Raw genomic sequence first — 16,524 nt, 5'->3', positions numbered from 1 at the left:
CACAATAATAATTGTCTGCAGGAGAGGCCATTACAAGAGAACGTGCAACACTTCATGAATACCAATTGCTTAGGTGCTCATGAAGGTGGGGGGAGCACTTATTGAATGCCTCTAACCTGCACAAACCAGTGGTGTGTTCAGCACCCAACCAAGCAGATCATATTCTCCTGATTTATTTCCCGTGTACAATGCAACTAATTTTCTCAGTTTATTCAACTGGTTTGAAAACCAAAGAGCTTAAAAGCTAAAAAAGACCAAAAGCCACTTGTAAACATACATCCTTTCATCAGATCTAAGAACATTCATTTGAGCCTGTGATGGAGAGGCATTGACACTGCAGAAGCAGCTTATAAGGTGTCGCACTATAAATAAATGTATGGAGAGGTATAGCATTGTTACAGCAAGGTGTAGAATAAATGATGGAGGTTCAATGGGTGCTTAGCCATTACTTATTTACAATGCCCTAGCATCTTCATATTGCTGCACAGTCCAGCCACAAGATTCTTACGTATTATCAGAAGATGTTACCCGTACACACAAAAGATGAACAATCATAACCACATATTCATACGAATCTATTACTCAACTATTGTTTCTAAATGAAAAGCCTCTTTTACACGGCCATAATGCATTTGCATAATACATTTGGCGCTCTGTGTATCTAAAGTTGATACCCCTTTAGTAGATCAATCCAACTGATGATTAGGATACCAATTTACTACTAATTAAAAACAGTAAAAATAAATTAAAAAAACTCCCTGAAAACATTGATAGCAAATCTTTCCACCAATACAGGATCCCTGCACACTGTGTGTGTGTGCAGCGAACTAGTGAAAGTGTTACATACAAGTATAATGGCCAGAAATTGTGCTACGCCTAATGTTCACACATATGAAAGCTTATCTTGACAAGTTTATTGAAAGGTTAGTGACCATATAATTAATAGTGAATGCAAAGTCAGCACACTTAAAAAGCCATGCATCATCTGTAAAAGCTGATTATTGTGTATGCGCCATCTAGCAGGCATGCAGTTTTTTGTTTTTTTTACATAGAAACATAGAAAAGATTGTTGCCACAAAAAGACCACCTGGTCCATCTAGTCTGGGCAGACTAGTAATTCCTTTCTTGAGGCCCTTTTACACACGCAGATTTTTATCCAGATTACATGCTGCTATCCACCCCTCTTTTTTTTGCTATTGATGTTTTGGACCAATGGGGATTCACGGTCTGGATCAAATCTGCGTCTTAGGGAGATTTATTGCCCCAAAAAGGACTTGAGTGCTGTTGATTTGTGCTTTTTTTTGCTATATAAAACAGAGAAAAAAAATCATAAAAGGAAAGACTGAGATTTCTGCTCTTTTCAAATCCATTTCTGTCTTTGGCATAAAAAATTCTGTCAGATAATCTGTGAGTGTAAAAGGACCCTTAATTTAAGATAGATATATGTTAATCCCAGGCATGTTCAAAGCGACTCACAATCTACCCACCCCTAAACTGCTGCTTTCATTCCAAGATCTGTCCTGGGGTCTATTCGGCAGGTGATTAAACTATTGTCCTAAAAAACAACTTTTAAACTTGCAGCCCTGTGTCAAATTGGTGTGGCCTAGAGTGTCTGTGCCCTAGACATATGATGCCTCTCTGTCATTCCTCCCCACCCTCTTTATTATTAGGAATGCCCCAGGCAGGATTTCACCTAATCATCACTTGTCTGAACACTGCACATGGGCCTTAATAATCCAGCACATGTGCAGTGTTCAGACAAGTGATGACTAGGAGAAATCCTACCCAGGGGCATTCGTAATGATGAGGAGGGGGGGTGGGGGGAGGATGGAGAGGCGGTATAGGCTTAGGGCACAGACACTCTAAGCCACGCCAATTTGACACAGGATTGCAAGTTTAAAAGTTTAATAACTGAATCACCTGCTGAACAGAACCCACGACAGATCTTGGAATAAAAGCAGCTGACAGTACAAGCGGTTTGGGGGGGCAGATTGTGGGTAGAGAGTCGCTTTAAATTCAGTTAAACTTAGTAAGCGTTTATTTCACGTGTGTATAAAGGAAATTGTGCACATTGGTACGGCAGAATAGGTAACATACACCTCAGTTGCTTCCATCCTTTTCATATTTTACATATTCGTATGATAAAAAGCATAAATGGCTTCGCAATTTGGGAGAAAGTTACACCAAATAGAAGTCCAATCGAGTTTTTGTGACTCTGCATTGACATTTATTGAAAAGAATCCAACAACATCCACTTATTGGGTCCCTGGTTCCTGAGGTTTGTATAGCTCTGTACTACCTGATGGCATTTTGGGGGATGTAAGTTCAGCCGAACCCAAATCGAAACCTGATTGCTCAGTCGTTGAATCCCGCTGCCTGGAAAAGATGGATGCATTAATAGGGATACCTGAAAAACATGGATACACCCCTAGGAGACATAGGGCAGTGTCCATATTATCGGGCAACCAGTAGGATTCAACAGCTGACTGATCAGGTTCGGATTTAGCTGAATTTACTCTTAGTCTGCATCTCTTCTGCTAACACAGGGAAGCAATTTGCTTACATAGCAAAAATAGAAATTTTTGTCAGGCCCAAAAATGGAAGATGCATGGTTCGCTTTAGTGTGTCAATTTCTAAGTTATCAATCCAGCCAAAAAGTAAGCCATACGTCATAAATGTCCTAAGTAATAGGTCATGCATTGAGGGGATGGAATCAGACACCTGTGCTCTCCAATAATATCATTATTGGATATAAACCTGTATGGGAGATAGACACCAATATATCCGAGCGCAGGCGCACACAATTATTGCATTTATAATCGCTATCAGTAATCTCTGTACGTCTTGCTTTCTTACAAAGCATATGCCATGAGTTCTGAACACAAACACGCACACACAGAGAGCGGCAGAAAAACAGAATGTTCCCGTTAGGGGAATGTTCTTATGACAGAATTATTTTCCTGAGGAAAGAACACGCTGTCACAACCCTTGCCAGTCGCAGACAGCCAGTGACTGAAGCTGCACCCCTGGGCTCCTGCACCACGATTTTTTTTTAGGGTGGATAAACAAATAGGGCAAGAGCAAGGCAGGCACTTTAACATGTTTGCTGCCAAACCAAGAGGATGAGCAAATCATATATTCTAGAATACTGCAAGATTATCAAACCGCTAGTTAATTCTGTTCTGTCAGTCCTGATTTGAGCTGCAAACATCCTATCATTGGTGCCCATTTATATATAATGTATATATTGTAGCAGGCGGATGAATAGAATAGCTAACCGATAATTATATACACTCAGGCATGCATGATATACTCATAGGAGGCTGGAAAAAGAAGCTGGAAGGATGACTGTACAAACACTGGTGGTGTTAATCTCCTGACTAAGATAATAAGTTGCCAAGAAGCTAAAGTTCCCAGATTATTTGGCCCATAAGGACAAAGAGATATATCTTATCCGATGCGTCCAATCACATGTGCTGTCAATGTGAATGATAAACTGACATGAGATTGGTCAACCTCAGATTGGAGAAGACCTTTAGATCAGAACATTACTTACATGATAGGTACTGCTATCTATACCCATTCTCTTAAGGGCTTAGGATCCTATTAGACGAGGCAATTTTTAACGATTAACGATCACAAACAAGATTGTTTATCGTTAACCTAAAATTGTTCACCATATTACAGGGAACGATAGTCGCTATGCTGCTTTTACGCAAAGCGATAATTAGCCAAATTGAATGATTAACGACTTAAGATCGCTTAAGCCTATCTCGCGCATAGGGTAAATCGGTGAAGGACTTTACACGAAGCGATCTGCAAATCTTTAGCGAATGACCAACGACGATTTGAGAACATGAGATCAAAATGAACGATTTCTCACTCTTGGCTGGATCGTTCGCTGTATTTACACGAGCCGATATCGCCTAAATGCGATCGTTATTGCGATCAAAATTCAAACAATAATCGTTCCGTGTAAACACACCATAAGTTACGATCGTTACTACAACTGTTTACATCATCTGATTCCAGAATTACACTTAACGATTAGAGAACGATTGCAGAATTACAGCGAACGATTAGCAATGATTTTGATGTCAGCACCAAATGAATGATGAACGATTTCACGTTGGTCGTTTGATCATTGCCTGCATTTACACAAAATGATTAACGTATAACGATAATTTGCGCGATAATCGTCCAGTGTAATAAAGACCAAGAATTTTTATTTTGGTCCTATAGATTTCTTTATGTTCTATGTAATTTTTTTTATTTTATTTCACTTTTAGACATTATAGCGGTGGCCATCTTGCCTGACTTTTTTTTTTTTTTTTTTACTTGACCTTAACAACGGGTCATTTTTAACAATGCATTGCCTTATAACTTCTAGGCCTAGATGCAAAACCTGTAACAGGGTCCCCCAACTCTCATATGCCATATACAGCATTACTGCCCTTTTAAGAGGCCTCACAACCAATAACCTAGGCAGTTGCTTGGTGCATTTTTGGCAGCTTTATGGGCCACACAAGTGGTTATTACAGAGATACATTGTGTTTCTCTCAAAGAACTGCCACAAGTACTGCATGTGATCTGCATGTACTGCATCCTCACTTTTGATACTGTAGGATGGCAACTTTCCCTTTTGTCAATTCTTTAATTCTGTATACATTTTTGGTCAAAACAGTTAGGTGTGTTTACACAGTCAGATTTATCTGCCAGAAACAGACTTAACAGAGAACAGGTCATAAAGGAAAGACTGAGATTTTGTCTCTTTTTAAACCCATTCCTGACTTTGACTTCAATAATCTCTCAGATAAATCTGTCTGTGTAAACACATCATAACACTTGAAGAAAAAATAAAAGAAACAATAAAAACAAACAGAGTGATAGAAAAATAAAAAGTAGTCATACTCATCTACTCAGATCCCCTGCTCCTGCCATGCTGATTCCAGTTGCAGTCACATGCTATTGGTTCTTGTTGATCCTACAAAAACTGCTCATTCAGCCAGTAACCGGACGTTGTGGGTCACCGCCATGGCGTATGATTAGCTAAACTGACAATTACTGAGGGGTCGAGACGTCACAGGAACCAGTTTTGAGTGAATGAAATAGGGAGCTGTTAAAACACAGCTGTAGTTCATAGGGGCAAGTGAGTAGGACTTTTTTATTTTTCCATTACCCTTTCCATCAGACAGATATTTAAAAGATACCATGTGTCTCCTTCACTTAACAGATATGCAACACTGTTACTAGTTTAGAACCTGAATTGCATCTGAAGCATTCAATTCTGGGACTGAAAAAACACTGAAAAGGGACTGGACAAAAATAATGAACAATATGCCTGTGCCTAAGACCAGATTGAATGGCAGAATAAAGGACATAACAATATCACTCAAAATTATTCACACACTAGACTCACTAATACATTAGTAGAAGACCAACTATTTAAAAAAAAAAAAAAACATACTCAAAATGCTGAAAACATCTACTGCAGTCACACTGTCCCCAAGTGACATTACTTCATTTAAATTCTTAGGAGAGGAATGTTACGCCACATCTAAAGTTAGGTTCTGAGGTCTTCAGCATGATGATATTCCCTTCCAATGTCATACATCTAAATAATAGTATTTATAAATCAGCATTACACAGCACTAACATTGCTTAACCCCTAGATCGCCAAAGGGGTTTCAAAGTAAACAACACTTGTTTTCACATTAACAAGCTACATAAACTTGGCATGACCTCAAACATTGAGACGCATGTACTAACACTAAGCCAAAAAGTAGTTTATTACCAACAAAAAGACTTCTGCTCTTAAAGTGTACCTGTCAAAAGTTTTATTAGTAAGTCAGATACACAAGTGGGGAGAGAAGCGTGCTGCTGCGATTCTCTCCCCCAGCTGTGTCCTTAGGAGAGCTACAGCCCCAAAGCAGTAAGTTACAGTGAACACATTAAAGGGGAGAGGTCTTTTTCACTATGATCAGGGAATAGGTGGAACAACCACTTACCCCCCGTGGTCCCAGCGCTGGGGCCAGGGTCACACTGAGACGGGACCCCGTTACAGCCACTAAATGGCTGAGCTGGCTTTAAAGGTCACGTCTCAAGCCCAAACTCAGACCAGGAAATGGTCAGGGACCGGAGCAGCAAGATACAGGCACCAGCGCTGGACCCGGGAAGGTAAGCAGATGTTATTGCCTTCATCCAACCCCTCCATGGCCATAGTGAAAAAAGGCCTCCCATCCGGTATACCCCTTTAAGTGGCAACTTCTTTAAACTCATTTCATCTGATTGGTTGGGGTCTGGACAGTCAGACCCAACCAATAAAACAATAAAAACTTGTCTCCCTGACATATATCATATATAAGTGTTTTTTTTAACACTGTCCATTTAAAGGATTGCACCTGTTGGGTTGTAAAAAATAAATTAAAAAAAATCTGCAATGACCACAAGGGAGTTGATCATAATTTTTTAATGTCAACCTTTTTAAGTACAGTCTATTTTTTTCTCCTCCCCTTCTAAGAGCCAGACCCCTTATATTTTTCCAATTTATAGTAATATGTATGTATGTATTTATGTATGTAATTATTTATAATGGCATCCTTCATATTAACATATGAAAACCATTGTCCTACCAATAATGTAAAATGTGTTTGAAGTTTACATTTTTTTAATTAATTTTTTTTTTTTTTTTTACAGAAAAGTAAAAATAAAAAAAGGTTTCCTTTTTTTTTTTTTTTACTGCCCTCTGGGTACCTGTATAAACTATATTTTGTTTGTACCGTATACAGCAATACTATAGCAGATTAACATGGTAGCCACGAAGGTCTTCAGACAGTCTCAGGCTTCCATGACAACTGATCAGCCCCCCTCAACTGCATAGGGGATGCCAGGGCCAACAAGGCAGTGAAGAAAATGTTGTATTACATGGCAGTCAATTGAATCAATAGTTATCATGCTATACAATGACAACTCCAAAATGGGAGCTGCTACCATTATGTAGCCCTCTGTTCTGTGTCAGAGAGGGGTCCTAAGCAGGGCTCATATTAAACGTTATGTTTCCATAACAGTTCCAGTACACGGTCTGTGTCTGACACTGGAGTCCAGTCTCATTTTATAAAACCCATTTAAGTCCAGTAGAGAAGAAGGAGGAGGAAAAAAATATATATATATGGTTGAAATGGCAAGCATTTGTATAGCAAAAATGAAAAATGATTATTCTAATATAATAGCACAGGCAGAGGAAACTATCACCCTGCAATTAAAAATAATATTTAAAAAAAAAAAAAAAAAAGCAACACTGATTCTCCACTAAAAAGTCAGGCCTCCGCTCCCTAACATAAGGACAGGCAACATTACAAAACACTTCCTCCTCAAAACCTCCTGGCAACAGGGAATTCAGATTCTTTCGAGGAAAAGAAGCGGTTTGCAAGATTACACCCTTTCAGAGCTAATAACAGGGCGCAGATGCAGGTATGGTAAGGTGGCACAGAATGAAATGCATACAAAGAAAGGCAAAATTACATAGTTGCCAATGTATTCCAAAACAAAAAAGGGGCAGAAATCCTTTCTGTATAGTCACTGAAGAAAATATAATTGTACAGGGCTGACAGATCAAGGGATGTGCTGAACATGGATACAAAAAGGTAAATAGTGCAGCTTGTGGCGCTGCAGGGCAGCCAGGGTAGGGTTCAGCCATACAGACTAGTCAGGGACAGCAAAGCAAGGATAGAGAATGATGCTTGTTACTATAGGGGACTGAAGCAATTATAACATCCCTCGGAAAAAGGATTACTTAAAATATTTCCAAAACTTTCTAACAAGATGTATCACCAGTATGTTTGATAGATAACACATATTTGCTTATGTATGCAACAAAATGTCCCGATGTCCCGCCATACTAGTCTATACTGCTCTGTGCGAGTGATCCATATCATTCATACAAAGCAACTTATGTCGTATCCAAGACTAAAACAGCCTCTATCGTAGTATGTTTGAAACACATGCACTTAAGGGGAAAAAAAGTATATATATATATATATATATATATATATATATATATATATATATATATATACACATATACATATACACATATACATATACACACACAGACACAGACACACACCACTTACCAGTTTTGGGCATCAAGGTAATTGTATTCATTAAAAACTGTATTTTTCCCGCCCTACATTGGAAGCTTCTGGAGTCTTGCTAAACAGCAGAAACACACTGTATGTCCTAAATGAGAATGACAATAGGTTTCATTAGTAATGGGGAAGAAACACTCAGAATACTATGTATTTTGGAGAAGCTGACCATGAGACATTCTGCATGACCAACAACTATCATATAGACAGAAGGTTTCTTCTAGGTTCACATAATCATCTTGAAATATGCATAAAAAGTTAGAAAAATATAGACATATTGATGCTAGAGATTAGCGCAACCTGGGCGTGCGGCATGTGATTACCGATGGCTGAAGAAGTTGGATGAAGCCCTAGGGAGTCGTGAAAAACATGGATATAGCCTATGACCGTATTCATCTTTCCAAGCAGCCTAAGGGCTGCATCCAACTTCTTCATCCACTGGTAATTAAATGCTGCATACTCAGGTTCAGATGGACTCGAGCATGATTCGCGCTCATCTCTATTTGTGACCATGTTAAGTAGGTAAGCGCCATATTCCTGCCACATTCATCTTCTACCTTAATCCTTCACATTTGTATTCTCTTCTATGTGTTCTTCCATATACAAGCCCAGATCAATTAGTAATGACAGTATATCATCAGTACAGTAGCTGTGTGGTCTGTGATAGAGAATACTTCATTAGGGCAGATCTGGCTCCATAAGAAGTAGATCGACAGCTACTTATAATGTTTTACTGCGTTATATGATAATTCCTTTTTTTTGCACACAGCTTCACTGCAGCCTATAAATTCAGTAATATAGTCACACAAACATTATCTGTGGACTAAACGCATTTCATCTATTGCTCCCCAATCTGCTTTAATACCAGGAAAAGATGCCCACCCTTTCCTATCAGATTTCCATTGCACATTTTATAGGTCATTTTATAGAGCCTATTGCTGTACATATCATATCTGGGACTCTCTCTCTAGGGCTGCATAAAACTTCTCCAGCCACCAGGAGTCAAATGCCAAGCATTCGGGTTTGGCTGATCCCAAGCATTCGGCAAGTTCACTCATCACTAATCCATAGTGACCGAGACTCGGTTCATGCATTCGTATTGCTGCCTTTGACCACGCGCACCCGCAGCTAAGGACAGCAATTGCTCGGACCTATTCATAGGTGCGTGTGAATGGGCCATAGAATCGAATGGGACTTCCCAATGAATGAAGTCTATGACCAAATTAAAACTATTGTTATAAACTTTTTTTTTATTGGCCACCTAGGCTCGGAATAATACTGAACTACTGTAAGCACAAGAGTCAAGTTTTATTGACAGAACTTAAAGGGGTATTCACTTGAAAACATATTGTTTTTAAATGAACTGGTGTCAGAAACTTACACAGGTTTGTTAATTACTATTAAAAAATCTAGTCTTCTAGCACTTATCAGCTGCCATATGTTCTGCAGGAAGTGGTATATTCTTTCCATCCTGAGACGGTGCTCTCTGCTGCCACCTCCCCATAGAAATCCTCTCCTGCTCCGGAAAGTTCATATCACAGACAGCAGAGAGCACCGTGCCAAGCTGGAAAGAAATCACCACTTCCTGCAGGACATACAGCAGCTAATAACCACTGGAAGACTGGAGATTTTTAAAAAGAAGTCATTTACAAATCTGCATAATTTTTTGGCACCAGTTGATTTAAAACATTTTTTTAACGGAGTACCCCTTTAACAAAATTATGTTGCCGCAATGCAGCCCAATGTCAGCCATGAAGGCAAATAAAGAACTCTGCCTTCTCCAGAAAATAAAACAGGTGTGGTGAGAGGACACGCAGCCAGCACTTAATCTATGCTGACGCATTTCAGTCACATCTGGGCTTTAGGCATAGCTGCCATGACTAGCCATGAGTCAGGGTGCAACTTCTGTCACTCCGAAGACGATAGTGGGGTGTGTTTGTACTGCTATGTGTTGTACACACACTGTGTGTGTAATGACAGTCATGGGCCTCAAAAAAAAAAAAAAAAAAGCGCTAACCAAACAGAATGTCAGCCAAGAATACAAAGCCAAACTTTTTACCTAGTCCCAGAAACCAGGAAAGTATTGATTTTTCTCTTGAATGCTACATACAGCGAAGAGACTGGAGTTATGTTATAATGAAGGTCTGTAATCAAAGTCGATTATTACGCAAAGGGTAGTTAAGGACACAATGCAGTTTACCATATTAGTGGAACAATGGAAACAAGAGAGTACAGAATCAGGGCACCAGGAAAGTGAGAGATAGCAAAGAGGGGAAGTGGAGAAGAGGGAAAATAGCCAAGTGGAATTATACTTTGGACCAGTGGAATAATGAATAAAGCCATGTGAGTCATTACTCAGAGGAGTTTAGAGGCAGGAAAGTGAAATGAGGCAAAGTAAAAGGACCACACCATGTGTTCGGCACTCTCCGATGGCCGCGTTTACATATTATATTTTATGGCTAGTATGACAGTGAGAAGGAAGAAGAGAGGGGGGGGGGACAGATTTCTTTTTCTTTTTTAGTCCATGATGTGAATCGATTAAAGAAATGTCATTCACGTCAAAAACTTCAGTATGACCTATAGCAGATATCCAGATACAAAGTATGAGTTAATAATACGAGGCGGGTCTGCTATAACAACGTAAATATTCAGCAGATTGGAATGGCTAAAAGGAGTTGTCTTATTATTTCTAAAAAAATTAAAAAAAAAACACCTGCTTTTTTCCCCCATAACCAGTTCCACTGATGTCAGTAGTTTCAAATGGTGCAGAGCAGCATTACCAGGCACATTCCAAGATCAAGAGTGGCACCGATTCTGGGGGGAAAAGAAATAGCAGATTCTTTTTTTTTGCTCGTTTCTAAGCCTTGACAACCCCTTTAAGGCTACTGTACTTATGTCCATGCTGTCTGAACCAGGAATCATCTTGATTCTGTCAGCACTGATGGCCTTGCTTGGAACAGGTCTCCCTTTACCCAAACATTGAAAGGTCTATCAATAAAAGCTGGGTGGGCAGGGAGAAGCTGGCAGGGACCACCCTGATTACTTGTGGGTTGAGCACCATGAACATATGTTCCTCCTTAATGCAATGTAGCCTTTACAGGATTGTCCACGCTACTTTTTCAAGAACAGCACCTCTCCTGTCCTCCGTTTGGGTCCTCAGTTACACTGAATTCAATAGAGCTGAATTGGTGGGTGGTGGTGGGGCTGCTGTTTTTGCAAGAAAGTAGCTGTGTTCTTTTTCTTGCTTAAAGGGTTTGTCCAGCAAAATTATTTTTCTTTCAAATCAACTGGTGTCAGAAAGTTATCTAGATCTTTAAGTCTTCCCATACTCATAAGCTGCTATATGTCCTGCAGAAAGTGTGGTTTTATTTTCAATCTGACACAGTGCTCTCTGCTGACATCTCTGGCCGAGATAGGAACTGTCCAGAGCAGTAACAAATCCCCATAGAAGACCTCTCCTGTTCTGGACAGTTCCTGCATGAAATATAGTAGCTAATAAGTATGGGAAGACTTGAGATTTTTTAATTGAAGTAAATTATGCTGCGTTTACACTGAGCGATAATTTGCCCAATCGAACAATTAACGATTTCAAAATAATGTCTTTTTTATAACAATCAGCGTTTAGACATAACGATATATATCGTTTGAAAAAATCGTTATTGCGATCGTTTTAAGATCGCTGAAGCCTATCTGACACATAAAGACTGTTTACACCAAGCGATCTGCAAATTTTTAGTGAACGACCAACAATGATTCGAGAACATGTTGAAAGATCGAAATGAACGATTTTTCGCTTGTTGCTTGATCGCTCGCTGTGTTTAGCCGAGCCAATCACTCAAATGCGATCGTTATCACAAAAATTTGAACGATAATTATCGTTCCGTGTAAACGCACCATTAGAAATCTATATAAAAACTTTCTGACACCAGTTGATTTAAAAGAAAAAGATTTTTGCTGGACAACCCCTTTAATCCAGTTTAGCTTCAAGATGAAGTAAGAATCTCTTCATGTTCTACCACCAATTGCCATAGCGATTTTCAGTCGGCCTTGCCTGCGTACAGAGGAATTTATCACTCGACATCAGTGTAGAGTGGGAAAACTGCACAAAAGCATTGCACAAGCTCTGTTTTTGTGCAAAGTAGAAGTATGCACAACTAGAACTGAGCAATGACATGAGTTTGCCCAAAGAATTTGTGCAATCTGGCCGCCGTGCTGGTGGCAGGGAATGATACATTCCTTCCATAGTAATTTGTGAGATTATTACTTCTCATCACAAGACCAGTCGTGAGCAATGGGAAATCATTATGAAAGGGAGAAATGCATGCTCTGACCTCATGTAGGCAGGAGGTTATACAATGCATCTTTCTAGGAGTATCCGTGAAATAGTATAAAGCTTCATATGAAAACACTTTTAGAAACATGACTTGGAGTTACCCAAAGCAAATACAATGATGTGCTGTCTTTACATGATAGCTTCCTGCCAATTCATTCTCTCTCTATAAGCAGAAAAATGAATGCGCCTCAATGGCAGTAAAGTAAACATCATAAAGCAGAGTAGTTGACATGTGTTTGTCAAGTCAGCACACTCGTTGTGTCCCTACCTAGGCAAGGCCTTGGCTATAACAGGAAGGTCATGTTAATACCAGTGCTAAGCAGCTCTTGGCTGCATAAGGGTGCCAAGAAACACACGGCTGTCCCCTTTTGGTCCCGTGGTGCAATAGTCAGCTGCTTTCCACAGCTGTCAGAACTCAGAGAAACCTTTCCATATATCAGTCTCATTTCTTATTTATTATATAAGCATAGATAATTTTCAGGGCAATTAAAGTTTATCTTTCCAGACTCCATATGCACCAATAAAAGGAAGCATCTATTATGAGAAATCTGTATCCTGTTATTTGCCAGTGCACGATCACACACACAATTCTAGCTTTCTCAAGCTTATAGACTGGCCTGTAAGAAAGGTGGGTTTGGTGCATAAATATCAGTGTACTACCTATGCTCTAGTGGGGGTTGGGTGAATGGTCAGAAAATCAGATTTTGTATGGAAAAATTGACTTGTCCTTTAAATAAATTTCAGCTGTTGAAACATAACCATGATTATTTTTGATATCTGGAGAACACGGAGCAACCTTATAACACAAAAAGCTGACGCATACATAAATATCTGGATAGAGCACTCCACTTGTGATATTGAAATAGAAGTGTTAATCCTCATAATATATAGCAACACAAAAAGCAAGATAGGAGATTGCTTAGATTGTGTTTCTCTACAAGAGAAACAACGCTGGAGGCCGATCAGACTGTGATTGATGCTGACATTAATTACATTACTTTTCACCTTAAAAATCCTATATATGCTAATCTGTGGATGCATAGAAGGGGGAAGCATGATGACTTTTGTAGTGCGCCCTAACAATATGGACAAAAGAAGTCTAAGGGCCCTATTACACGGGACGATCATCATGCGAAAAATCATTATATTGTTCGAATTTAAATGATAATCTTTCTGTGTAATTGGAGGCAATGATCAAAAAATCGTTTGTATGTCGTTGATCATTGATTTAGATATGATCCTAAAATTATTGTTAATCGTTCGCTGTAATTCCACATTCGTTTACTCAAGTTCCGCATTTCGTTCAATGTAATTGCACATGGTTAATTGTTTTGCTAGGATCAGAAGGAGTAAACGATCATAGTAACGATCGTAACTAATGACTATCGTTCTGTGTAATATGGTGAACGATTTCAGGTTAACGATAAACAACCTCGTTTGCGATCGTTTTTCATTAAGAATCGCTTTAGCTAATAGCACCTTAAGCTGTGCTGGAAGACAGCCACATATTAATTGTGGAAATATATGGGATCTCTGTGTGCAAGTATACATTATATCCAATATTGTATGTGAATATGTTCTACTTGTGTGCACAGATTCATAAACAAAAACTTATTTTGCTAAAACAGAGACAAGAGCTGGTTCCATTGGAATTGACAGTCCTACAAAAGAAAAAAATACAGCTGTGGCCTTCACTTTTGCTTAAGTCTAATTGGTGTCATGCATCAATGGCAGCACAAGAGTTAAAGGAAGAGGTGGGTGACAGAAGAGTGATCCTGACACTGAAAAGAATTAGGCTCAAAGCTGTGATCCGAGAGCAGTGAAATTAAAAGGAACGACCCATAATCTATCACTCCTGACATCTGTTAACTCCAGCGGGGTGGGCGCCAATCAATACTGGCTGACAGCCAATGCAGTGGAACAGGAAGTGGGTAACAAAACAAGAAAAATAGACAAATTCATATCCAGTTCAAGAAGCACAGTTTACTGACAAGTCAAAGAAACCAAACAAAGCATATAAAATGTAGTAGTAATAATAAATTACACTGGTATCACGTTACTGGAAAGTTAGATCAACCAATGTTGTATGGATGACTCGATATAAGCGTTCTATAGGTTTTAGTAAGGGGTTCCAGTATTTATGATGGCAAGAGGAGTACAGTCTTGTAGTATCCCACAGGAGGTGTTTCAGCACAACCTAACACTAGGTATTTCCATTGTATGTGTTACACTCTGGGCTGTTATTCTCTACTATTCCACCACTTGGGGTCTTACTTGTCTCTATGCACCTTGCACAGCTAAAGGAATCATAAGGGTTAAGGGGCCTATTCCACAGAGCGATAATTAAACGAATCAGCCCGATTCGGCCGATTATCGCTCCGTGGAATAGAGACTACGATCAGTCGATGATCGTGTCATTGGCTGATCATTTATTTAGGCGCAAACCTAAAATCATCGGGCACTGACCGCGCATCGCTACGTGGACTAGCGGTGCGCAGTCAGTGGCCGATGATTTAAAAACAGCATACATTACCTATCCAGGCTGCAGGTCTTCTCCTGCGCTTCTTCTCCCAGTCCCATGCACAGCAGCAGCTTTGGAGCGGCCTGTCTGAGCTGACATACCACTTTGCCAATCACTGGCCAGGACCGCCGCGGCCAGTGATTGGCTGAGCAGTCTGTCAGCTCATACAGGCCGCCTGGAAGCTGCTTCTGCGCGGGACCCGGAGAGAAAGGGCGCAGGAAAAGACGGCAGCCTGGATAGGTAAAGTATGATGTTTAAACAAGGGCTGCAAGGTCTTCGGTAACGTAGGGTTCTTCTAGTCTAAAGGAGGAGAGAGAGGAATTCTAGATACTGTAGTTTGTTTGTTATTTCAAAGCTATGCAGTGCTGAAACAAAAGTTGGGGAACTACCCTACAGGGAAAATATTGTCTACATCAGGGGTGACATTCTGTACACTAGTCAGGATGTCCCAGCAAGTATTAGGGTTCGTCTGAAGTGGAGCAAAGTGCATTTAAAGCTGAAGTACTCCATTGATCTTCGCTTGGCCATCCTAGGGGAAGCTCAAGTGGCTAGCTACACCTGATTGTGCAAGCACGAGATTCGTCCTACCAGACCTTGCACTCTGTGATCTCTTCTGGCAGAAGGTGGTATTTGTTAAACCACAAGTACAAACTTCTTCTATTAAGATGCACCTACTAGGTCAAGTTGCCCCGACAGAGTACTGTGCTATCTAGACAAGGCCCCTTGGTAGCCCCTAGCCTCCTTCACAAGTAAAGAACCACTAAACCCTCAACCTTACCCATAAGCCAAAGTGCACAGATCAACCTTATACACCTATCCCACAGTCTGTTGCATTATGAAGCTTCTTAATGGGAACATGTAGGATCACCAAATAGGTAAATTAATCTGTAAAAAAAAAAAAAAAAAAGCAGCAGAATATCTAGGGATATCTAGACTGCAGGGAATACATTTCTTATTACCACGAATAGATTTACCACATTAAATATACACAGCAAACCATACACATAGAACCAATATTCACTAACATTGCTGGTTTACCTCTAAAAGAGCCAATGATTTATTACTAAGTATTTAAAAAAAAAGTAGATGATGGCCTAGGGCAGACTAGATGGCCCGGGTGTTCAACAAAATTAACAGTGTTTGAATCAGGGTACCCAAGGATACATAATAGCATTAAAGAAGAAAAAAAAAAAAACACTTGAGTCCTCTTCAACTAAAACTTCAATGCAAAACATGGAAAGCATAATATCATCCAATAATTGTCCAAATATACTGCTAAAATATTCTATCAGCTTCCAAAATAATCTCCAAAAACTAGAGTTTAAAAGTTTCAACTCAATGACCATAAGACATTTTTACAATGATATAATTCAGTGTTGTGATGTCCTCACACGGTTCCAAGTAACATTTTAAAGGACGACTCTGCTCTGAAGCTTTTGCCACTAAAGATGAGAGAGAGAGAGAGAGAGAGAGAGAGAGAGAGAGAGAGAGAAGGGACATCATTTCTTAAAAACATACAGAGA

General features: G+C 39.6%; 1 protein-coding gene across 8 annotated transcripts in view; it reads right to left on the bottom strand.

Annotated features, from left to right (window-relative positions):
- Nucleotides 1-16,524, bottom strand: part of ZMIZ1 (zinc finger MIZ-type containing 1) — a 243,890-nt gene that overhangs the window by 157,838 nt on the left and 69,528 nt on the right. For all 8 annotated transcript variants that reach the window (XM_069980884.1, XM_069980886.1, XM_069980883.1 and 5 more), the window contains exon 3: nucleotides 8,133-8,238. The gene's annotated coding sequence lies outside the window, so the exon portion shown is untranslated. The remainder of the gene's footprint in view (nucleotides 1-8,132; nucleotides 8,239-16,524) is intronic.

Source organism: Dendropsophus ebraccatus, chromosome 8 (genome assembly GCF_027789765.1).
Source record: "Dendropsophus ebraccatus isolate aDenEbr1 chromosome 8, aDenEbr1.pat, whole genome shotgun sequence".
NCBI lineage: Eukaryota > Metazoa > Chordata > Amphibia > Anura > Hylidae > Dendropsophus > Dendropsophus ebraccatus.
The sequence above is the reverse complement of the archived record's forward strand: the minus strand, read 5'-3'. Positions and strand labels throughout refer to the sequence as shown.